The sequence below is a fragment of the Callospermophilus lateralis genome, unplaced genomic scaffold (genome assembly GCF_048772815.1).
Source record: "Callospermophilus lateralis isolate mCalLat2 unplaced genomic scaffold, mCalLat2.hap1 Scaffold_45, whole genome shotgun sequence".
Lineage (NCBI taxonomy): Eukaryota > Metazoa > Chordata > Mammalia > Rodentia > Sciuridae > Callospermophilus > Callospermophilus lateralis.
In genome coordinates, this window is record NW_027514398.1 from 12773189 (window position 1) to 12795522 (window position 22334).

Below are 22334 nucleotides of genomic sequence, written 5' to 3' on the forward strand. Positions count from 1 at the left end.
AGACCCTATTTCCAGATAAGGTCACATTCTAAGAACTAGAGTTTAGGACTCTAATGTGTCTTTTTGCGGGAACAAACTCAATCCATAACAGTTTCTTGCTGGATTCATAAGCAAAGTCCTTTGTTATCTCAGTGATAAAACAAGAGCTCTGTCAAGGGCAGTCTGGAAGGGATTTCCAGAGGACTTAAGTGTGGACTGGGTCCTTAAAGGATACCTGTGATGACTGGGAGATCTCCAGGAGAAGTCAAGAGACAGAGGGAGCCAGGCAGGAAGAAGATGTAGTCAAGCACAGAGAAAAGCAATGGCATGCTGTGGTGAGGGTGGAAAGACCAGCCCTGGGGCTAGGCAATTTGTGGGTCAAGAGGGGAAGACAGCACTGGGAAGAACATATGGAGGGACATTCCAAAGGGCCTTTTAATCCTAATGCTAAAGAAAGTTTGGTTCTTATTCTCTTTTCATATAGAAAACAAGGAACCAATGGGAATTTTCAACTGAAGTCACTTGATTTAAATTTGTTCTCAATCTTAGAGTGACACCTTTTTGGACAAAGTTGAAGCAAGACTCTCTTGAACCAAGGCTTAAGTAGATCTTATTCATTAAAGGTTGAATTCTGTTATCTTTAAAAAGAGGATCATTTAGTCTTGGTAGGGCAATGAGTAAGGAGGGTGAACTGAATCAAGCCCAGAACATAGTCTACAAGCCAGAGTCCCAGTGGGACTCCCAGGAGGCAGACCCAGCTTGGAGGCCTGGGTGGAAGAAGTGTGGACGAGGACTCTCACAAGATGCACCTGGAACAGGAGATGCAGGATCGGCTGGGGAAAAGCTCGGCTGTGACACAGTCCATTCCACATGGAACTCTGGATCTCTGGAGCTAGGGCAGCTCAGTGACATTGACCCAATCAGGATGAAAGGACAGGCCTTGATGACTATCTATTGACCAATCACTGTATGTGAGCCATCCCTCATCAGGGATGTGACCTTAGGCAAGGACCATTTTTTGCAAAAGAGTGGAGGATGATGGGGACCACATTTATCACATTGTTTTGAAAAATCCAGCCACAGACATACAGTATGTCTAATAAGCTCAAGGAAAACAAAAAGATTAGGTGTTGCCTAAAAACAGATGAGCCTGAGAAAATAGACCACAGAGATTACAGGGGAAGTACCTCAGTGTGATTGATGTGGTTAAAGACAGAGAAAGTAAATGGAGAAGATAAGTGCTTGGATGTCTTTTATGTTTGGGAGCATAGTCGAGTGTCACTCAATGACAGGAGAAATACATCTCGAGGTGATTTCATCCTCATGTGAACCCTGTAAAGCACACTTACACACACATCTGATGTCACTAGATGCTATAATCAGAGTGACTGCTATCCTATGTGTGGTCCATTATTGACTATGTAGTGCATGACTGTAAGTTTTCCTGCTCTTAGAGACAAGACACCCAGTCATATTCTTTCTTTGTTTGTGACTTACAAGAGGAAAAGCCAGAGAATGGGGAGATAGGAGAAGTCTTCTGGAGGAGGTCTTCACACTATTTGGTAAAGAAAATAAATCATCATTAGCCAAATAGAAAGAGAAGCCCTGGAAATGCCAATGTTTGCAAAAAAGCGCCAGAAGGCTTCTCACATCCAGGCTGTGCACCAAGGGCAGGCTGAGTGCCTGGAAGCTTCATCCAGGGCAAACAAGGCCTTCTTGCAGAAAACAAATCCTGGGCTTATCCAAAGAGCAACTGAGAAAACTAAGACCATTAAAAAAATTCATGTTTCATATGGCAATTGAGTGAGTAGTATGCATCTTGTACTATAATTTTAAAGGAGTGATTTATGAATAGAGAAAGAAATATTGACTCATTAGTGACAGGTGAGGACAGTGGGTAGAGCACCCATGTTGCTGCTTCCACCATTTGAGAAGCTGTGCAGGTACCAGAGAGCAGCAGGGAGCACAGAAGACAGGACCACTATGGGAGCCAACACAGGGAGGGTGGCCCCAAGGCCCTGAGCTTGTACTTCTCGGACTCCTCCCTGAAACTCAACCACTTTCTTCTACCTACAAAATCTAAGTTCCTCCACAGCTGAGGGCTCTGCATGCCAATAATGGAGCCCCTCATTTGCTCTGCACGGTGTGAATGGGGTCGATATTTGCTGATGGTTTGAAGGAAGACACTTTCTGCAGCTCAATAGAGAACAACTGGGAGAGGACTGTCCTATCTTGCTAAAAGTGTGTCAGAATTGGATTCACACCTTGCAAATCACTGGTTTGAGAAACTCCAAAGTTACTGTTCTTTTTGTGTCACTTGTGGTCATCAATCTTCTTTTTTCTCCCTGCTATGCCTAATGGATCAGCCCATTTGTAATGTAAATTCTGCAGTCCATATAGTCTTCACAGGTTGGGGGCATAGTCCACAGGACACCCCTCCCCTCAGACCCGAGATGCAGGCTCCAGCATTCTCAGACCACCAACACTTTTGATCAACTGACTATGGATGTGGGAGTTCCCTCTATTTGCTTAAGTTTCAAGAAACCAACTCATAGAACTCAGAAAAGTGCCATACACATGAATGATTTTAGTTTTGACCAGTCAAAGGAAGAAATGCATAACACAAAGTCCAAGAGGATCCCAAATATGAAGTTTCCATGTCCTTAGGATGCATCACCAATCAGGAAGCTCACCCGAGCCCACAAGTTTCCAGGGTTTTCTCAGTGTTTATTATGGGGGCCTGTTTAGATGGTTGATTGAATCATTGGCCACACTGAACTTAATCTCCAGCTTTCTTCCCTCCTTCAAGGTAAGGCCATCATGTGGCTCAAAGCTCCAACACTCTAATCACAGAGTTGGTCTTTCCAACTTGAAAGCCTGAAACATGGTTGACCAGGACCCATCCTGAAGTCATCTAGGGTCCCTCTCCGTTCATTAGCATAGATTCAAGTGTGGTCCAGGTACCCATCATGAATTTCAAAGGCAATCCTATCACTTGGGAATTCCAAAGGTCTAGAGGCTCCTTCCCCAGAACGAAGGTCATAGAATAGCCAGATTCTTCACCATACAACCTCAGTGACTAGTGGTAGTCATGTTGGTAGTTTCCCTGGAGCATCAGGTTTGTCCCTGATAAGAATCTTCCCAGCACTGGACAGCCTCCCAGAGAGTGTGTTTGAGCTTAGAGAAATCCCAAGTTCTTCCTTTCCTGGGGCTGAAATCTATCTTTCTATGAGCATCTGTTAAGCAAGGAGTTATGAATTTCCACTCCAAGGATCTAGAGTTACCCCACTATCTTCTCTACAGAATCTTTCACTTCCAAGAAAGAAACCTGGAAATTTATTGCCCAGGGCAGGTCCTAGAAAGTTTCACCAACCATGAAACGGAGAGCTGGACTCTGTCCAACCCCTCTCAGATACCTTGGAAAGCAGCAAGGCTCTGTCTGGCCTGACAGAAGTTTTATTTATCCCCTTGATATAGTATTTTTCTTTCACATGTCCTAGGTCCTATAGGAGTCTCTCCTCTCTTTTTATTTTGTAATTATTTCAAATTTAACAAAAAGTTTGAAAAAGCAGTTCTAAGAATTCAAGTCACCTTCACTCTGGTTCCACAGTTTTTCAATGTCTTCTGCTTTATTTACTAGCTCTTTTTCTTCTTAAGCACATTCATTCAAGCATGCCCTTCATCTTTTTTTAAAACTATTTGAGGGCGAGTTGTGGCAATGCTGCCCATTATTAAAATGCTCCAGTGTTTATTTTCCCCAAACAAGGGCACTCTCCTGCCAAGTTCCACTACAGCCATGTAAATTGGGAAGTCAGTGTTATTCTGATACCACCACACAACTCACACCTCTGACACCATCATTCAGCCCATATCCCTGATATCACTGTGCAACCCACAAACTCCATCTGACTGACCCAGCCATGTCCATGTCCCTCAGTCCAGGAGCATACATTGCTGTCATATTTCTTCCGTTTTCTCCAATGTGGAAGAGATCCTCAATCCTTTGTTCCACAGGAACTCTGGGGAGACCCCTCACTCTGGGTCTCATCACCAGACTTGGGCCTCAAACTCTTGGCAGGAACATCTCAGAAGTGAAGCTGTACTTTTCTTGTCACATGGAGGCAGGAAGCGCACCAGAGCTGTCTGTCCTAAACTGGGAGATGCTAACCTGGACAACTGGGCCTTTCATGCCTGCCAGGTTTTCTTTTGTATTTGGTTGACATCTGAGGAGCAATGCCCTGAGACTGTCAATCCTCTGCCCACCATCAGACCTCCACTCTCCAACTTCATCATCCTTTGATGAACCGTGCACTGATTAACCAACACTGAGCTTGTTGCCAAATGGTGATTTGTATTTCCATCCTTTTCATTACATTTACTAATTGGCCTTCTACTAAGAAGAGAAGCATTCTCTTCTCCCCCGTTTATTTATCTATTCAGAGTATATTTTTTCCATTGGATGTAATTCCTATCATTATATGTTAATACTTAGGTTTTCCCAGATTTGGCCATTCTGTGTCCCTTCAAGCTCATTCTGTCTCATTGTCATATATTCCCAACATCCTCTAAACATTTTCTCTTTTCCTGGCACAAAAATGATGTTTCAGGCTCATCTTGTACTTTTCTCTTTTCTTCTGCCCCAGCTCTGGAATCACCCATTTCTCCAAGGAACCTTAGATAACTTTCAGTGAAGAAGGGTATTTATCTGTAAACTAAGACTTGGGTGGTTGGTTTGCAAATCACTAGGGAATGTCCTTGCCCCTAAGCCCTTTCGTAAACAAAGCTCAGTCTCTTTCTCTCTCTTTGTCTTAAACTATGAGTCAAACACTATTTCTAATTCCAGTTCCTTATATGGGGTCCTCTATAGCCTTCCCCTCTCAATAGTCTGTGTACTCCTTCCACCAGTAAAAGTTTCCCAGCATCCTCATAGATTTCTTCTTTGCTCAGCCCCCTGTGTGGAGCCAATTTCCTAATCACTAGCTGACTCTGCAATGGGCCCTCAGCCTCACCACTTTGACCTTTGGCCGTGCCACCACCTCCTAGGGAAGGAAAAAGAAAAAAAAAAAAGAGGAGTAAAACAGGAGGCTCCAAAATTTTGTTTTCCCAATCTAGTTTATGAAGCACCAGACTTTGCAAAAGGTTGTTGTTAAAACAATGTTTTATTTGTTTGTGTTTTTAGTGTTTACCTTGAGTCAAGTGATAGTCTAAAGAGTTCTAATTAATTTAATTCTCACAAAACCATTCCAAATACTGCCATTTTCCCCATGTTCTAGATTTAAAAACAAAAAATAAAGAAATAAAGAAACAAAAACGGATTCCAGAGAGCATCAGTGTTGTCCAAGGACATCTAGCTGGGTACTGGTGAGTGGTTGGGCCCTGCTAGAGTGGCACCAGGGCTTGCTATTCCTGATATTTGCTATGTTGCTGTCTGGCTGTTAGTGCCTTGAAAGGAGCTCTCAGCTACCCAGGCCTCTTCCATTTTCAGAGGACACAGATTTGTTCATAAAATAGCACAGAGATTTCAAAAACAGTGAAATAGCTTGGTTGGACTCATCTTCTTGCAGGTAACAATGATAAAACCAGGACAAAATTTTAAAGCCATCTCTAAGGACTGAAGAGTGTCTACAGCAAGCAGAGACTAAGAAGGACATCAGCTCTTGTGACATGGACTGTGATGAATGAGTGGGAGTGCCTGGCTTTTCTTTGGAGGATACTATCCAGTCTGGGAGGGGCACAGGCAGAAAGCAGCAGCCTTGCTAGCCCAAGGTGTAAGTGGTTAGAACCCAGGGCCGGCAGAGCAGCAAGAAGGGAGTCACAGAAATGGTGAGCAAAATGAATAATCAACTTTTAAAAATCCCAATTTAAAAAAGCATCGAAATACACCAGCCACTTAGGACTAAAGCCTATAACTGGAAACTATAAAGCATTACTTAAAGAAACTAAAGAAAATCTAAAGAAACAGAGAGATACCATGTTCAGAATTGGAAGACTCAGTACTGTTAAGAGATCCATCCCTGCATCCCCACCCCATTAAACTAGAGATTTAACACAGTCCCAATCATAATAATGCTACAAAGTTCTGGAAAAGAACAGGGAAAGCTGTTTTTAAAATCAATATGGACATGTGAAGATCTAAAAAACCAATAATCTTGGGGAGAAACAGAAGATTTATCCCATTTGACTTTAAGATCCCTAAAACTACAGTAATGTGTACATTTATGGTATCAGCGAGGTGTGAAGAAAGATCAATAGAAAGGAGTTAGAATTCAGAAATAGACCTAAACTTAGATAGCCAACTAATCTTTTACAAAGACAGGAAAACCATTCACTTCGAAAGGAAAGTTAACAACCAATGCAAATGACTGTAGAACTATATGAACAAGTGTTTTATCCCTGCTTCACACCACACAGAAACATTCATTTAAAATGCATCAAAGACCTAAAAGTAAATATTAAATCTATGAATCTTTTTAAAAATATTTTTTAGATGTAGGTGGACACAATGCCTTTATTTTTATTTATTTATCTTTATGTGGTGCTGAGGATCAAACCCAGTGCCTCACCTATTCTAGGTGAGCACTCTACCACTGCTCCAAAACTATGACTCTTATAAAAGAAGACACAGTATATCTTCATGACCTGGAAGCAGGTGAAGATTTCTTAGGACGCAGAAGGCACTAACCATAAAAGGAATTTTTGATAAATTATAGATACCGAGACACTAATATGGAAATGATTACAGATCTGGAGAAGATAGTAGTAAAACAGATCATACAAAGTACTTTTAGCTAAAATGTATAAAGATCTCCTAAAACTCAATCACAAAAACACAACATAGAAAAAAGGGCAGAAGACTTGAACAGACACTTCATAAAGAAGGAGTGTGAATGGCCAATACACACATAAAAATGTGATCAATGTCGTTAGCCATCGGAAGGTGCAGATCAAGGCACAATAATATACTACTAGCCCTGCCCCTCAAGTGGTTCCCACACTGATCTGCTAATACATGCATGCCGTGCCTCAGTTTCCCTACTGAGATGACACATATTAGAAAGATGACAGCACCCAATGTTGGAGAAGGTGCAGGGTAACAGAAGCCCTGTGTCATGGTGGAAACACAAAAGTGGAACAAGCATGGCAGTTTCTCATAAGGCCACACAATTCTACTCCTTGGTGTCTATTCAAAGGCCATAAGAGCATCTACACACAAAAATATTGTAAATTAGTTTTCACAGCAACTTAATTCATAATGGTCAAAATTAGAAATAGCCCCTATTTCTAAGAGTAGGGGGATAAATACACATATTGTGTTTTCTTTATAAAGTAGAACGTCACCATTAATAAAAAGAAACACATTACTGAATTATACAACAATGTGGGGAAATTTCAGATATTTTTCTCGGTGAAAAAAACTGTGCCAGACACAAAAGAATGGCACCTATAAAATGACCCCACTTATGTGAAGTTCTGGAGGGGGTGGTTCCTGGGAGGGAGAGGTTGGAGTGAGCCACGAGGGATGACTGAGGAGGGAGAAGAGAAAACTTTCCAGGGATCTGCCTTTCTTAATTGGTGTGTGGGTTTCACAGGTGCATTCATGTTTCAAAATCATACAGTTAAAATTGTGCATTTTAATTTATATAAGTTTTACATTAAAAGAAGAACCACAAAATAAATTAATAGTTGAGTCACAGTTGGAGAGTAGGGGGTGGCACAGATGAAGCAGGAGGGGCAGAATGTTGGTCATTGCTGAGGCTGGGTTGTGTGTACAAGGGAAGCTATTATGCTTCTCGGTTTACCGTACATATGTTAAAGATTTTCAATAATAAACAGCACAGGGGCCCAGCCCTAAGGAAATTAGACATTACCCTAATGAGTTTTAACTGGGGAGAGGGAATGCTCTCAGTTTAAACACCTCAACTGGGAACTCCAGATGGGGCTCAGGAGGGAAAAGGGGTTGGGTACCATATCATGAGGACCTTGTGGACAGAGTGGTAAAGATGAGTGGTATAAGTGGGTGGAGAGTGACGAAACTGTCTACTTCACATCCTCTTACCCATGTCCCTCTCCCAGTGGGTACCCTAGGTCATTGCCCTCTTCCACATCCTGAGCGTCAATTGATTCCCATGCTGATTTGTTACAACTGATGACATGTTCATGCTATGCCTCAGTTTCCCCAGCTCTCTCACAGATCAGTAGTCAACTTCTCTGCAGTAGTCAACTTTCTCTGAGGGGAAAGGGAGGTTTTAGGCTGAGGGTCTTCTAGCATCCTGGTAGGAGATAGCTGGACCCAGACACATGTGTGCTTGGGCAGATGAACAACTGGGCATTTATTCATAATCATATTATTTTAATATTAGTTTAACATTCTCCTAGTGGAGATAGAAAGAAACAGATTTTCTTCTGAGAAAAAAGATGTCATATCTCCTTCTTTTTGTTCCAATTAAGAGATTAGCTGCATTTTATTTACTAAATTAGAGAATTTCTTGGAAGGCATGGTAAAAAATAGCAACAACAAAAAAATCATGAAATCTAAATAATAAACTGCCTCTGCTCTTCCTGGTCAGAACAGCAACTGCCTGGGCATCGATCCATCTGTCACACCACCAAGCCATCCAACAGGATAGGTCAGTGCCTGCGGGCTTCTAAGTTTGCATCTGAGCCATCTCTCTGCTGTCAAGAGTCGGCTTCAGTCACCCATTACGTGTGGAACCACATAAGAGGCTTGAGGAAAAATGTTGCAAAAGTGATGTCAGAACAAGGGAAGGCCTCAGAGGTTCACATCCAGGCAGCCAGCTGCCCAAGTGGCCCTCCTGTCAATCCAGCCCTGGCTCTGGCCAGGAAGCTAGAACATCAGGCTGTGGGCAAGTGGCCCAGTTAACTAGAGGCCACCTTTCTTGTCATATCTTCATTTCCAATGACTATCCTTCTTGTGTAGGGACTGTGCCACTTGCTCCCTTGAGGTGAGTCTTGTCCTTCTGTATTGCCCTCTCCATCATCCCAGTGAATCAGCTTGGCCTAGTAGAAATCTAGAGTCCAGCAGGCCAGGGTTCAAAAATCCCAGCATAATGCCATGGCTTGTGTGACCTACATCAGTTTCCTCTTTGTCACACAAGGACAGTGACACCTGCTTATTTCCCCATGTTGTATAGATTCAGTGAAATCGTGTGTGTAAAGTATCTAGCAGTGCCTGGTCCGGTACTCAGTAAGGATAGTGAACTTGGGAACCATTACGAAGGTGCTTTTTACCTGGCAGGTGCTCAGTGAGTATTAACTGGTTCAACTGGAATGCAGTGCAGAAGCACAGCACCTGTGCTGTCTCCTCAGTTCTGTCTCTGTCTCATTTTGGCTAAATGAACAGCATTTGTTCATTCACAACATACAGCTCACTGTGTACCACATCTTGCACTAAGTGCTAGGGAATCAGAAACAAGTACATCGTTAAGGCAGAATCCCACCCTAGAGAATCACACACCCTGGGGAACCCAGTAAGGAACACCCCTGAGTTGTGTCCCTCTCTTCTCTGCAGGAGATCATCACCTCCATCCTGCTAAGTGGGCAGATTTGGCCCAACATCCAGCTGCCTGAGTGCTATGGACTGAGGCTAAAGCACATGAAGTCAGATGAGATCCACTGGCTACACCCCCAGATGAAGGTGGGTGAGGTGCAGGACAAGTATGAATGTCTACACGTGGAGGATGAGTGGAGGTAGGAATGTGGGGTGGGGAAGCCCTGGAGGTCCTCCCCAAAGCACTCCCCATCCTCAGAATCTTCTAGAAAATCCAAGTGGCATCCTAGACTTAGACCTCCTACAATATCTAATGCATGCATTTTCAAAGCCTGACGTGGACTCACAGTAAATCTGTATCCAGAAATGTTCCCAGTTGGGATACTGTAGTGCTATGGTGAAGGGGAGCAAAGGATAGGGAGGATGGAGGGACCCACTTTCTCCTGGAGATTCGAGCTTCCCTGCATCACCCAGAGTCTGACCGCCTATCACAGGTATGACCTTCAAATCCGCTACTTGCTGGAAGACTTCATGGACAGCCTGAAAGAGAACAGGACCATGCTGCTTTATTTTTACCAACTGATAAAAAGTTTCTCCAGAGTCCCATTGCACCCTCCAGGCCAAGTGTATCCATAGGATGATGGAAAGACAAAGCCCAGGTTTGTCTTTTTTGCTATGCCTGAGGATCATTGTCAGTTGTTCCAACCTTGGTGCAGACCAACCTGTTCCATAAGCTCCCAGCTCCTCCTCCCAGCTCCTTGGCTTCCCAGGTGATTGGGCTGATGAAGCAGAAGCAGGTTAAAATACAGGCCCTGGGGTCTTTCATAACTGGTTTTTAGCCAGCTCTGCCATTTACTAACCTGGTATTCTCAGAGACTTCATTTACCTGCATGAAACTGTCTCCTTGTCTATAAAATACTAATACCTACTCAATGGGGGCTATTGTGAGGATCAAATGACATCATTGGCACTGTGCAGGTAAGCTGTCTCTGGGAAGATGAGACCCCTGGTTTAGAGCACCTGCCAATTCCCATGGTGTAAATGCTCCTTCTAAGACCTGATTCAAGCTACCAATGGGATATTCACCAGTTCACAAAACTTCTAAAGATGTGATAACTGGCTCTCTTGAACAATTGCCAAGCCTCTTTGACATGCCATAGCATTAAATAAGTGCCCAGCACCTGTGTGAAGATGTGCCAAGGAAGAGTGAGCTACTTCCATTATTTTCCAGCTGGTCTCAGCTGCATCTCCCCTCTGGTTTCCTGGACACTAATCTAGACAGAGCTTTGGAAAAATTAATGACTCCTCCCCAAATATGGGGGGGTCGGTTCTCTCCAAATTGGGATGGGGTGAAGACTCTGAAACAGGAAGAGAATGTGTATGAAAGTTCACCTGTGAAGGGGCTCAGGGGCCCAGGGGCAGAGGCAGAGCTGAGAGGGAGCTCCCATCCTGCTCCCCATCCCTGCTCAGTGCTTGTCTGTGGCTGGGTGAGCATGAGACAGCTCGGAGGCAGAGGTGTGTCACCTCCTGGGGCCTCTGCTCAGGAAAGGGGACAATGAGGGTGTGAGTCTGAACTGTGATCCTTCTCTTTCCAGCTCCGGAGTGACTACATGCAGTGCTATGCCAGCAAGGTCAGCGAAGGCATGGCCCTGCAGCTGGGCTGTCTGGAGCTCAGGTAAGTAACCTCAAGGTCTCACCTTGGAGAGCTGGGCCAGAGGCTGGCCTGGACTTTCAAGCATCTAGGGTGGAAGTGGGAGTAGGCATGTGAGAGCTGAGAAGGGGAGGAGAGGAAGCCAGCAGAGTGGGCCTCTGAGGTGCTCATCATCTGGTCCTTGGAATAAATGGGAGAGAAGGACCAGCTCCCTCTGATCAGTCCCCACCTCCTGCCCTGCCCTTGCCTCTGGGATGCCTGCTTCTCCCTCTGTCCTTTTCAAGTGTTTCTGTAAATGCTTCAGAGCACAAGGCCATGCCCTGGGGCTGTTGGAATGTAGGGGTACCCATCTTTGCTGCCCACTATAGCACCGCAGCTCCAGGAGGTACTCTGTGTGAAATTAGCACAGCATTCAGCGATGTCCTCGAGCTCACAGTGTTTAGGAGGTGACAGATTTGTACACAATTAATCATAATACAAGGCAGAACGAACATGTACCGCTTCCAAGTGAAGCCATTAACCTTGCCTGCAGGCAGCAGGGAGAGGGGATTTGAACTGCTCCTGGAAGGAAAAAATACCTCTTGGTTGGCAGATAATGGCACCCAGTGGGACATGCATTCTAGCCCGCCCAGGGATGGAGGAAGAAAGGCATAGACTAGAGAATGGGGGTGGGGTGAACTTGGAGAGCGAAGATGGCTGGCATGTAAGAGGCCATGATAATGGCAGGCTAATGACATCATTAGGACAACAGATACCATGTGCCTTGTCCTGCCTTCCAGGAGTCCTGCAGTCCCTATACCATGCATGGCATCCTATAGTCTTCCCCTCTGGAGTTAGACAGTCCTAAAGAATTTATCTTTTCCTTTTTGTTGGTGGATCTCACACTTAGGGCTGTGGTATCACTTGGAAACTCCAGTGAATCACCTGTCAGTCATCACTTAGTGAAAACAACCCACAGGGGGATCCATTTGCATTCTACTTCACATTTTTACATCCTCCAGTCATCCCCAAACTGTTATTGGTTGTGGCTTCAGTGCCAGGGCCTGTGCTAAGAGGCTGGAGGACGAGGCTCTGGAAGAGAGTGTGGTCAGGAATAGGTAGGCTAGAGAGGCTGCTCTCTGATCAGCCAGGATTGCTCCCAGGTCTGTTTCCTGAAAAGAAACAGCCTCATTCTCCTGAGTTTCAGGAGCATCAGATAGAGTTTCCTATTCTTACCAGTGACCCCTGAGGTCAGGGGGTGTGCTGATGGGGAAAGGGCATGGGAAAAACCTACTTTGTAAAACTGATAGAAGATTTTTCAGGTCTGATCATTTTTAAATGAAAAGGGTAGATGGAATGTGGTTTTATGTGAAGTTGGGCTATTTTATATTGAAGTTTTGACTATTGTCATGAACAGAGTCAGATATGGTTCTGAAAATCATACCATGAAGTCAACTCTTCCAGGGATGTGACTCTTGCTTGAAAATCATGGGTAACAGTCTCTTGTCCTGTTAACATCACAGATTATACACTTTGTCTATGGCTAACGACATCACCAGGAAAAGAGTATGCATTGTTTCTTGGTGTAAAAAAGAAGTATGGTAGGTGCAGCAGACATGAGATTAGGGACATGAATCCTCTGTGGACTCAGATCAGATCCTATCTGGAGAATTGGATATAATGATGTACAACACAGGTCAGAAGCTGGGCTTTCTGGGCATGCATCCTGAGGCATTGACTCTGTTATTCTGGGCAAGTCGTCTGATCTCCCTGTGCCTCAGTTCCTTCATCTGTAAAATTGGAATGATGGAACAACTTCACAGGGTTGTTAGGAGGAATTAGTGAGTTACTATATTTCAAGTACTTACAACCATGACAGGGACTAAAGTGTTCTGTAACTGTGTATTTACTTGGCTGACATTTTTCTCTCAACCCTTATTTTATTTACTTTTTTGTCTATAATAGACTTTTGTTCAGAGAAGTTTTAGATTTGCAGCAAAACTGAGCAGATGGCACAGAGTTCTCTTGTGCCTCCTCTCCCATACCTGCACAGCGCTCCATCATCGCCACTCTGCGAGTGTGGAGCAATTGCTTCGATTGATGCGTCATTATCACCCAAATGCCACAGTGCACATGAAGCTTCTCTCCTGGAGGTGCACATTCTCGGGATTTGGACAAATGCTTGCATCCACAACTATGATATCATACGGGCTAGTTTCACTGCCCCAAAAATGCTGCATGTCCCCCCTCTTCATCCCTCCCTCCCACTTACTCCCCGCAACTGCTGGGCTTTATATTGTCACCTTGTTTTGCCTTTTGCAGAATATCATATAGTTGAAGTGCAGCCTAACTGATGTTTTATTGATCTAGTGGAGATGCTTTACAAATGCCAACTACATTATTTAATCTAAATCTCCTGCTCTAAGTTAAAATGTGAAACTCATGGCCTATATGCTAGAAATAAGTTTGAGGAACCAAATGATTTGTCCCCCTGTGGCATCTTAAACAGACTCAGTTTTCCCCAGGTAGGAAGACCCCCTGTCTTACTGTGCCTGGAGTTCAGTGGCCTCCATTCACTGGGTAGCTCCATCCCTGTGTCTCCCAGCATGCTTATTTTCTTGTGAATGACAGCTACTTATGTTGCTTGACAATATATTCAAAGACACCATTTATTAAAAATTGTTCAGGACATAATATTGTATTTTTATGCTCCTATTGGGGTTTTTTTTTCTATAGTTTCATGCTTTAGATGTTCTTGACCCTGTGATATGAAAATATTTTCCTAGATTTCTTTTTCTAGCTTTATAATGGTTTTATTGCTTATATTTATCTGTGTTTAATCTATATCTATATTTATCTATATTTAAAAAATAAATATTCTAGATAATAGTTTGAGGTGAGGATCCAATCTTCCTATTTTCTAAACAGGGTGAGCAGTCTGAGCTCATTGCTTTGGGGTCATAAGTTACTTGCTTCTCTCTGCTTATAGTATTAGTAGCACAAAACTGGTCCCAGATGTCTATAGGACACCTGGCTTAAAGGATTACTAAGTTATTATTTTTTTCTTCTTGGTACTAGGGATTTAACCTAAGGGTGCTTTATCACTGAGCTACATCCTCAGCCCTTTTTATTTTTAATTTTGGATCTCACTAAGTTGCTGAGGCTGGCCTCTAACTTGAGGCTCCCCTGTCTCAGCCTCCCAAATCACTGGGATTGCAAGCATCAGTTACTTTAATGTAAGATTGGACAGTGTCTGCAATAGTCAGTGAAATGACTAGACACAGCAATCCTGACAGGGAAGGGAGGCTGGCATATGCAGGGACATTGGCTATTTGGTCTCAGCTGAAACCACCATTGCTACAAATAAATATGTCAGTCATGCATCAGTTACTAATGGAGATACATTCTGAGAAATGCATCATTAGGTAACTTCATTGTCACACTAACACAACAGAGCCCATTTACACAAACAAAGACAGCTATGACTTTGGGGGTTTAATCTTATGAGACCACCATGATATCTGTGGTCCATTGTTGACCAAAAGGTCATTATGTGGCATCTGACCATACATACAAGTTTTCATGAATGCATATATTTTTAGGAGAAATGAGACTTGAAGAAGATGTGTCATATATTAATAGATGCCACCTCTGGTGGTAGGATTATGGATTATTTATATTTTCTTTTACAAATTCAAAAATTTTAACATGTTTATTTAATAATTGTTTAGGTGAACACACAAACATATGCACACATCAGAGATAGCAAATAGGCAAAAAAGAAAGTGCCCAGGAACCCAGGACCTGAAGGTGCAGGTGGTGTTCCTGGCCTCCTGGGCTTGGCCGCCATCTTCTTCCTCAGCCTCAGAGCCCACAGCCCAGGAGCTGGGTCTCCCAGAGCACGAGGATGTTGCCTTTCTGGGAACAAAGTCTGGGGGATTTCCTTGTCCTCACTGTTTTCTGAAGATCCAATTTTACCCCCCTGCCACCTTGCTCCCTCTCCGCAAATCCCACCTCTGGCAGGGGAAGGGCCTCCAGGCCAACTCCTGGACATGAGTGCCCTTTTATTTTATTTTATTTTATTTTATTTTACGGCCCTGATGGCCTTCTTCTCCAGTTACCGAGTCTCCCCTTCGTAACTCCTTTCTCTCCAGGCAGTTCTTCAAGGACATGCCCCACAACGCCCTTGACAAGAAGTCCAACTTCCAGCTCTTGGAGTAAGTGCAGGGCTGCCTCCTGACCTGCCTCCTTTCCTTCCCTCCAGAGCCTCCTTTCCCACTCAGCTCTGGACCAGAGCGGGGTAGTCAGGGCCTTTCTCCTTGTCCCCAAGCCCTGGTACCTCCTCCAGACTAGCCAGAAGTTCTGAGCTGGAGAGAAGGAGAGTCAAATGCTGCTTCTATTTCCCTGTTTTCAGAAAGGAAGTGGGACTCGACCTGTTTTTCCCAAAGCAGATGCAGGAGAATTTAAAGGTGAGAAAATCAAAGGGTGAGGGGCCCAGAAAACCTTCTTTTTGCAGATCCCCTGGGCTAGAACTACAAGGATTGGGCTGGGGATCCTCAAAGAAGCTGGGGCATCTGTGCTGTCTTAAGCCAGGACATTGGGCCACTTCTGTGGTGGAGAATCAGGATGGGCTGCACTTGGCTCCAGCCTCCCAAGAGGCAGCCTGAGCCCTGGGAGGCCGACTTCCCTGCCTCTCGCTCAGGGTTAGGGTGGGCCCCGCCTGAGACCACTGAGTGTGTTTTGAGGAACAGGTCAGTGTTGCTTTCACGGCAGGAGCCCTGGGGGCATATTCCAGCATGGGCATCCTCCCAGTGAGACCTAGTGGAAGGACAGGTGCCAGGAGGGGCAGGGCCTGGCTAATCACTGCCAACCTCTCCCCAGCCTAAGCAGTTCTGGAAGATGATCTAGCAGACCTTCCAGCAGTATGCCTCACACCAGGAGGAGGAGTGTGTCATGAAGTTTTTCAATACCCTGGCGGGCTTTGCCAACATCGATCAGGAGACCTATCACTGTGAACTTGTTGTAATGACCACCCTCCTTATTCTCTCTGGGCCTGGGTTCTGGGCCTGGCAGGCTAGGGGCCAGGGAGCCATTTGGGGCCAGGAACAGTGTTCAGACAGCAGGGCCTTGCTGTTACCTGCCTATGGCAGAACTCATGTTAATCCATGTGCCAAGCAGGGAGCTGAATGTTGGCCTCCAGCTGTGGGAGGTGGGCAGGTGGGCAGTTATCCAGAGGGGTGAGCTGTATAGACAGTGGTCCCTGTCTAGCCTTTCTTAGAGTGTCAACACACCAGGTGGCAGAAGAGAGATAACAGTCCTCTCTCTCCTCTATTACAGCAAGGGTGGAACATTACAGTGGACCTGGTCATTGGCCCCAAAGGCATCCGCCAGCTGACAAGTCAAGATGCAAAGGTAGAGAGCACTGAGGCTACGCCAGCCCCTGGCTCAAGGTCTTAGATTTCTGACTCCTTCTCTGTCTGCCCAATCATTCATCTTCCCCCATTCCTGAGAGCAGAGAGCCACACCCTTGGTGTGAGCTCTGTGGACAGTGTTTGGGGATGGCAGCTTGGGCAGATGGCTCCTTATTGCAGACATAGGTGCAGAGAGAGAGAAAAGGACATGCTTGACATTCTCCTGATACAGAGAGAAGAGTAGCTCTGTAAGTGGCAAAGGGAGGCAGTTCTGGGTTCAGTTCTGATTCTACTGCCACCTTGACGTATAACCTTGGGCAAGTCCTGCCTTTCTCCACACCCCATTTTCTCTTCTGTAAGGTGAGGGGCTTGGACTTGATGATCCTTCCAGACTTTCTCCCTTCATCTGCAGAGAGACTCCCAGTCGCTCCTCCCTCCCCCTCCTGACTCATCTGTATTGCCTGATCCCAGCAATGGAATGCTCTTAAGGCCCCCTTCTTCTCCACAGCCCACCTGCCTGGCTGAGTTCAAGAAGATCAGGTCCATCAGGTGCCTCCCGCTGGAGGAGGGCCAGGCTGTCCTGCAGCTGGGTATTGAAGGCACACCCCAGGTAAGCCTCTCTGGACACCTGGAGTCTCTTCAGGGGTATCACTTTGGGTTAGGATGCCCTTGGGTCAACATGACTGTGACAAGCAGGAAGCCAGGGCTTCAGTGGCTTTGAGGATCTTGTTAAGAAAACTGCACCCATGCCCTAACAAGGTGCTGGGATGATGGTTTGTATTTTTATTTTAATGTCAGGAAAGAAGTAGGGTCTAATATTGACCAAGTAAAAATGACTTATAGGTCAAGATCCCAGGGATGGGGGGATTTCATGGTGGAAGAATCAGATACCTCCAACTGCAGAGCATCTATCTCTGCTCTCACCAGTCTGTCCCTGCTCCACTCTGTTTTCCATTTTTCAGTTTCTCCTTTACATAGGGAACACCCCACATGGTACAAGGCATCCTGCTTTCTCACTAGTCTTCCCAGAGCTCAAGGTGGTCAGTAGGAGGGAGCACAAGCACACCCACTAGTGGCAACAGGGAAGGCCAGCAGAGATGGGAGGAAGTGTGGGTTGGGGTTGGGGGTCCTGCAGCAGGGTTGGAGATGAAGGTCCTGCAGCCTCTCAAGCAGCACTAGAGGGTACAGTGTAGCCAAGTCTTGAGGTCTCACCTTTGGCTGGCTTTTTCTCTGCAGTCTTTGTCCATCAAAACTTCATCTCTGGCAGAGGCTGAGAACATGGCTGACCTCTAAGATGGTTATTGCCAGCTTCAGGGGAAACATAAAGGCTCTCTCATCATCCATCCCAAGAAAGGTAAGTTTCTCTGAAAGGCACAGTGGACAGCTGCACACTGAGCCAAGCCTGCAGGGTGATGTGGAGGCATGGGGGTGTGGAGCCATTGGCCCTTGAACAAATGCGTTCTTCAGGGGTGTGAGGAGGCACTCAAGCAGCCCTGCAGGTGCTTCCTGTGGGGCCATCCTGGGTCGCCAGCTACAGGTCCTGGTCCTGGACAGCCACCCCTGGTCCTGCTAGTCAGAGCTTCATAGAGGCCAGCTTCTGGAAGTGCTGTATTTGTAGTACCAGGGAGATCAGAGCCATTGCTAGGACATGGGTGGACCTTCCTCATTTTGGGACCAGGGTCAGCAAATAGGTCTGAGATGGATCACAGGGTGCTGGCAGGAGGAAGCCTACAAGGAGGATTCTGATTCTGGTCTAAGGCCTACATAGCTTCCACCCTGATGCTGAGAGGGGACAGAAGGTGGGGAGGGGTCTCCTTGTGGAGCAGTGACAGGCCCTCCATCCATCCCAGACTCTGTGTCCCTGGCTCCAATCTTCCCTCCTGTCCTCTTTCTCCAGATGGTGAGATGCGGAACAGCCTGCCCCAGATCCCCACCCTGTGAGTACAGTGGGGATTTGGAAGGGCCCTGAGCTCAGCCAATGTGTGCTGGGAGGAGGATGAACAAGCAGGGTGCCCCCACCCCCTCATTTTTGAGAGAACTCTAGACCCTGGCCTTTCCCACAGTGTGTTGCCCTCCATGCAGCCCCCTGGTGACATCCTGGGAGGATTGCTGCTGAGCCCCATCCCAGGCCCAGGCCATGCCCCAGCTTGTTGCAGCCAGGTGGGCTACTTCTGCTATCAGGCGGTGGATGAGGGGGACCAAAGCTCTGGGGGAGCTTTGCAAGCTCTGGGTTCATCTGCCTCCTGCCCTCTCACCTCCTGCAGAAACCTAGAGGTGAGGTGGTCCCACCTCTCAGAAAGCTGTAGCATAGGTAAGCCTGCCCACCCTGCCCACGGCCTGTGCCCACCCTGCCCATGGCCTGTGCCCACCTCCCCATGTTTGGTCCCTCTGCCTGCTCTTCTGACCATTCCCTCCAAGTTAAAGAAAACAACCTTTCCTATCCCTTCTCAGCGCTGGCTTTAAAATATCGCCAGTTGTAATAGCTAGCATATATTGAGTAGTCTGTACACATACTGAGTTTGTCGTAATGAGAGGTGGCTCCAAACAAAATCCACAGACCACATGACTACCGATAGACATTGATTTCTCACATTTCCAGAGGCTGGCAAGTCCAGGGTCAAGGAACCAGCCGTTTCAGGTGACTGCCTTATCACTGTGTGCTCCTGTGGTGCAGAGAGAAGGAACTCTGGTGGCCATTCCTCCTCTTATAAGGACACTAATCTTGTAATGGGGGCTCCACTCCCTGACCTCATCTAATTGCCCCTCCAAGCTGCATATCCTAAAACCATCAAATTTTGAGTCAGTGCTTTGAGACACAAGCACCCAGTTCATAATGGTTTTAAATGGGTGGTAGGTATGTTTGAAGGAGATGGATTTGCCCTAGATAACAAAACAGAGACTTGAGCCAAGATACCCCAGGCTCAGTGGCTGCCCCAAAGCCTGGGACAGGAGCCACAGACTTGCCTAGCTTCCCCTCCTGCAGCACCCTGACCTCTGACTGTGCTGGGCTCCAGGTGTGAGCCACACCCAGGTTCCTTGCCTGATGAGACATCTCACCCATGTGCTGGGCATCCTCCTGTCATTCCAGAGTCAGACATCTATGCAGAGATTCCCGACGAGACCTTGAGACCTTCGGGAGGTAGGTCCTGGACCCCGCCAAGGTGACCAGTTAGGGGTCTGGGAAGTGACATGATGAGGATTCCTGGGACACCACCGTGGATCTTCCTGCCCTCCCTTCCTCCTGCCCCAAGTGTGCTCAGGAAGCAGCCAACCTGGGATCCTGTGGGTTGAAAACTGAGGTCCTCCCCTGATGGATTGTGTGCTTTTGTGTGTCTGTGGGATATGGGGGTTCTAAGAACATGGACCTGGGACCCAGGAAACGGGTGATGGCTCCTCCATGGATCTGAGGCAGTGGAACATTCTAGATCCCCTTTCCCAGCCCAGCCTGTGCCTTTTGGCTGAGGTGTTATGGGGTTCTGGGGCACCAGGGGATGCCAGCTAGTCTGTGTGCCCAGAGGCTGTGTTCTCCATCTGTGCAGGTCCACAGTATGGCATTGCCTTCGAGGATGGTTCTCAACCGTATTCTAGGAGAAGGCTTCTTTGGGGAGGTCTATGAAGGGGTCCACACAAATCACGTGAGTCCCAGACTCTTCCTGACTCTTTGTCCACCTGTGTAGGGGTGAGGCTTTGGTAGGAGAATACACGGAGGGCAGGAGGGTGGACCCAGCCAAGTGGAAGTTCATCTGGGGCACCTCTAGGTGGACAGGCTTCACCTTTGTGGCCATGCTCAGCAAGCCTGGGGAGGGCAGCGCCGGGGTGTGGGCAGGGAAGGAAGGAAGCACAGTTTGAAGCCAAGTTTAGAGAGAACAGGGCCAGCCAACCTGCATTTCATGAAGTCCTGGGGTCACCTGCTAACCAGGGCAGATCACGCGGCCCCTCATCTCAGCATCTTGGTCTGAACAGCTGAGCTTGAGCTCTTTGATCTCCAAACCTCATTCTGGGTCTAACCCAGCCTGGTCCAGAAGAAAGGGGAAGAAGAGGAAGAGAAGGGGAAAGGGGAGATAAATGAAAGAAAGGAAGGGGTGGTGTGTCCTGCAGAGGCCAGGTCGCCTTGCCCCTCAGCAGTTGGCAAAGTCCGTGGGAAGGACCTGCTGAGGCAAGGGCGGGAACGGTTTCCTTTGAGCACTAGGCTGGACCAAGCTTCCCTAAACCCTCTTGTTGCATAAAGGGGATAAAATCAATGTGGCTGTCAAGACCTGCAAGAAGGACTGCACCCTGGACAATAAGAAAAAGTTCATGAGCGAGGCAGGTAGGCACACCTGGGCGGGGCCCAGACTCCCTGGCCTTCTAAGGAAGAGGAGAGGGGAGGGTTCTCCTCCGGCTTTCCCCATTCCCCTGTGTGACCTCCTGCTCCCACTTCAGTGATCATGAAGAATCTCGACCACCCCCACATCGGGAAGCTGATTGCATCTTCGAAGAGGAGCCCACCTGGATCATCATGGAACTGTACTCCTATGGGGAGGTGAGCTGGAGGAAGCAGGCCAGGCACCCTGAAGATAGCTGGGACACCAAGGGAGCAAAGGACACTTCTCCCAGTTTCCTGCCTTCCATACTCAGCAGAAGCAGAGGCCCTGTTGATAGAGGAAGTCGCCAGAACATCTTGCTGACTTGGGGTTTGCCCCAGAGGAAGGGGAGGGTCAGTGGCTGCCAGAAGCCCTGGTTCCATGCTGGGGTCCTAACAGCACCTCCCTTACAACAGCTGGGCCACTATCTAGAGTGAAATAAGAACTCCCTGAAGGTGCCCGCCCTTGTCCTGTATGCGCTGCAGATATGCAAAGCCATGGCCTACCTGGAGAGCATCAGCTGTGTGCACAGGTGGGTACACGGAGACAGCAGGAAAGCGAAGCCCATCCCTGACCCCAGAGGAAACTGAGGATCAGGGCCAGAGTCCCACAGGGAGGAGCTGGAGTCCCTGCCTGGGCTTGCACCAAGCAGCTTAGAGCACTTGAGCACCTCTACAAAGTGTTTTCTCACTAAAAAGCCAAAACAGTTGTGTGGGCCTCAGAGAACTGTCACTAGAAGTAGCTTCAGAGCAACTCCAAAGCTTAGTGTCTGACTGTAGCTGAGACCTTCTGCCCCTCCCCTTCAAAGCCAGGAAACCTCCCACCCTCTCAGAGCTTCACCTCCTCCAGCCTGCCCACTTAGCTGCCAGGGGTCCAGGAAGAGGATCTGAGCTAATAGAGCACCTGAAGATCCTGAGGTTGAGGCCCAGCACCACCCTCATTCCCCAGCCCCTGGGGCTGTGGAGCTGTCTCTTCCCCACCTGGCCTTGTTCCCATTCCCTAAGAGGAGGCTACTGCCATGGGAACATAGCCCCAGGAGACTACCTGGGCACTTACCAGGTGCTTCCCCACCACTGACGTGGCCTGTGTGGCCTTGTGCCTGACCCTATGCAAAGCCACACAGGAAGCATCCATTCATTCAGTGAGTACTATGGAGCTCCTCCTGGATGCCAGGCACTGTCCTAGATTCTGGGACAAAGTTGTCACCAAAACAGACAAACCTTGTCTTTGTGAAGCTCATGTCCTAGCATGAACGTCAGGTAAACCCTGTCAGTGGCTGTAAGCTAAGGGAGTGGAATGATGGGTCGGACCCCTTGGGGAACTTAAGCCTGCATGCTTTCATGTCAGCATTTTAACAACAGAAGCAGACTTTTTGGAGCAGAGCTGCCTGTGAGAAGGCCAACATGCCCACTGGTTTGGGGTGGGGAGCCATGCTAGGACCAAGGCCATCAGTACCAGTAGCT

At 47.1% G+C, this 22334-nt stretch overlaps 1 pseudogene; it reads left to right on the forward strand.

The window, feature by feature from the left end:
• The window catches only part of LOC143388833 (protein-tyrosine kinase 2-beta-like), a 42978-nt pseudogene that overhangs the window by 11036 nt on the left and 9608 nt on the right, over positions 1–22334 (forward strand).